This window comes from Callospermophilus lateralis, chromosome 8 (genome assembly GCF_048772815.1).
Source record: "Callospermophilus lateralis isolate mCalLat2 chromosome 8, mCalLat2.hap1, whole genome shotgun sequence".
NCBI lineage: Eukaryota > Metazoa > Chordata > Mammalia > Rodentia > Sciuridae > Callospermophilus > Callospermophilus lateralis.
In genome coordinates, this window is record NC_135312.1 from 106,833,854 (window position 1) to 106,836,810 (window position 2,957).

General features: G+C 35.5%; 1 pseudogene; it reads left to right on the forward strand.

The window, feature by feature from the left end:
- The first annotated feature begins 1,326 nt into the window (after positions 1-1,326).
- LOC143405773 (dnaJ homolog subfamily B member 6 pseudogene) lies at positions 1,327-2,625 on the forward strand (annotated as a pseudogene).
- Positions 2,626-2,957: the final 332 nt, after the last annotated feature.

Here is a 2,957-nt window from a genome sequence, read left to right on the forward strand (position 1 = left end):
TAAGTTTTGCTGCAATTTGCTGTGCAGCAAGAGATAATATAAGCCTTAGACAACATCATCAGTTAAATATCATGAGCATGCATTTTTTATTTCCCCAACATACCTTGCTTTGTGGAATCAGTCTTTCCCACTCCAAATAGTAGTGTTCATTCCAAGTCACTGGTATGGCTCACTTTTACACTCTCCTTGGCCAAGAGACCCAGAATCAACACAGCACATCAGGGAATGCCCTATAATTCAGAGTGATCACTTCAGAGCTGCACATGAAAGTTAAACTGGAACCAATCAGAATTCTCAACAACAATAAAAAAAAAAAACTTTTTGCCTATCCTTACTCAGTAGAGAACTTTCAATTTTTCATTACTACCTTTCATTACACGAAGTACTTCATGGTTTCCCTGGAATATTTCAATTGCTGGCTTCATTACTAGGATTATTGGTAAGTAAAATAGGGTTAATATGAGCACTGCAATACCACAAGCCATCTAATAACCGAGACAGCTATTAAGTTACCAATAGGGAAGTAGAGTATACAGCATGGATATGCTGGACAAAGGATGGCCTGACAAAGGGTAGAGATTACCAGAAAAATGTTCAACCTTCTTCTGAGATATGTATTCTAAATTTTGCATAAGCATAAAGGTGCCGTGTCATTTTTTCACACCAGTGAGAGGTGTTCTGACAAAAAGAAGATGATCAGATACAGGAAAGTAAGCAAACATGAGATGGAAAGAAGGTATGTTTCATCACATTGTTTAAACTTCTGGATGCTATTATGTATCTTGAACGTCCCACTTAGATGAGTTCTTACTGCAGCTACTTAAGGCATTGAGTTTCTTTGTCTGAGTCTGAATAAGTTCTAATATATTTCATAAATTTTATGAATTAAAAATATACCTAAGGCCCTTGCTCTGGACATGATGTGATAATAGAAACCAGTTTTTTAAACCCTCATCATAAACAACTAGAAATGAAAAAATTGCATGTAAAATAACAATTTTTAGACATTAGACAAATCATTACGAGAGAGTGATGCCTGAAAAAGGCGAACAAGGGAGAAGACTCGTAAAATTACCCCTAGCCTTCAGTCTGCAGTTTCTAGTCCTTGGCAAGGAATGCCAGATAAAGAAAAAATCCTGAAAGCTTTCCGAAATTGAGAAAGCAGAATTGAGAATATGGGGAATCCAAAACATGCAGGAGTATGCTACAGAGAGAAAGAGAACTCTGAAAATACATAATGGATTTCCTAAATGTCTTCAGATGAGTATATTTTTAGCACACACATGTGAGTTCTCAGACTGGTGAAGCAATTCCAGAGATTGTATCATGTCAGGAAAAATTCATGGTCCCAACCACAGGTAGGCAAAAATCTCTTAATGTATGAGAACCGGGTCATATATTCACAAGGGATTCCTCTCAGTAATGGAATGAAACCAGTTACAATCTAAAGGCCACTCTGGTGTTTCCGTGAAATGAGTCAAGTGAACATACAAGGAAAAATTGTAAAAAAGTAAAATAAAATTCTACAATCAAACAATAAAATATTCACAAAATTATCCTAGTCAATCTATTTCAACATTAGTTTGGAAATCCTACTCAGTGCATTCAAAAATAAGAAAGTAAAAAACACACAGATTGGGGGGATATATAAAATCATCTTTATTCACCAATGACAGGAGTATGTGTGTTGAAAAATCCCAAGAAATCTGCAAAAAAAAGAAAAAAAAATCTCCTCGAGTTAAGTACAGTGTTCAGTGAGGTTGCGAAGTCAATAAACAAAAGTTAATTGTATTTTTATAAATTGTCAATATGTATTTAGAACTTAAAATTTTTTAACTATACCATTTAAAATACTATAGATAAATTTGACCGAATACATATATGATCCGTACACTAAAACATTGTTAAAAGAAACTTGAGTAGATGAAGAATCAAAATACAACATTTTCATAGGTCAAGACAATTACTGGTAAGATTTCATTCTTTCAAAATTGATGCATAAATTCATAGCTATCTCAAAAAGGAAAGCACGAGGAGTCACTGCCACTGCCACCGGAACAGCAGTGCTGGACTGAGAGCACCCAGCCCCTACCCGGTCCTGCAGCAGCATTCTCAGACTTGTTCCAACAATCTGTCAAAACATGGTGATTACTATGAAGCTTTAGGTGTGCAAAGACATGCCACACCTGAGGATATCACAAAGGACTATTGGAAACTGGCACTAAAGTAGCATCCAGATAAAAATCCTGAGAATAAAGAAGAAGCAGAGAGAAAATTTAAACACATAGCTGAGGCATAGGAGGTGTTATCAGATGCTAAAAATGGGGGATTTATATGACAAAGAAGGCTTAAATGGTAGAGGTGGAGGTGCAAGTCCCTTTCAGTTTGGCTTCACTTTCCCAAACCCTGATGATGTCTTCAGGGGTTTTTTTTCGGTGGAAGGGACCCATTTTCGTTCAACTTCTTTGAAGACCCATTTGAAGACTTTTTTTGGGAATCAGAAACCAAAATATGGGCTTGTTTTTCTCTGCTTTCAGTGGGTTTTCATCATTTGGAGGTGGATTTTCTTCATTTGATACAGGGGTTACTGTATTTGGGTCACTAAGTCACAGTGGCCTTATTTAATTTAACAGAAATATAGTTTAAGAGAAATGTTAACAGAAACATTATTTTTGTTTTTGGTTTTGTTTTGTTTTTAAGATTTCAAAGGAACTCAACTTTCAGTATAATTTTACCTAATCTAAAGTATTTATAAACTGCTCAGGGGACCCCCTATTTTGTCACAGACAAATTGGGGCCACACAATAGGACCTTTTTTTTTTTTTTTTTGGTCTTTAAAATTTTATAATCTTTGTATGTACTTTGCTTTTTTATTAAACATAATCCAAGGTGAGCCTTGACTTTGAGTTAGTGGTAGGACAAGATTGTATCCTAACACCAGCATGGATCTGCTTTCC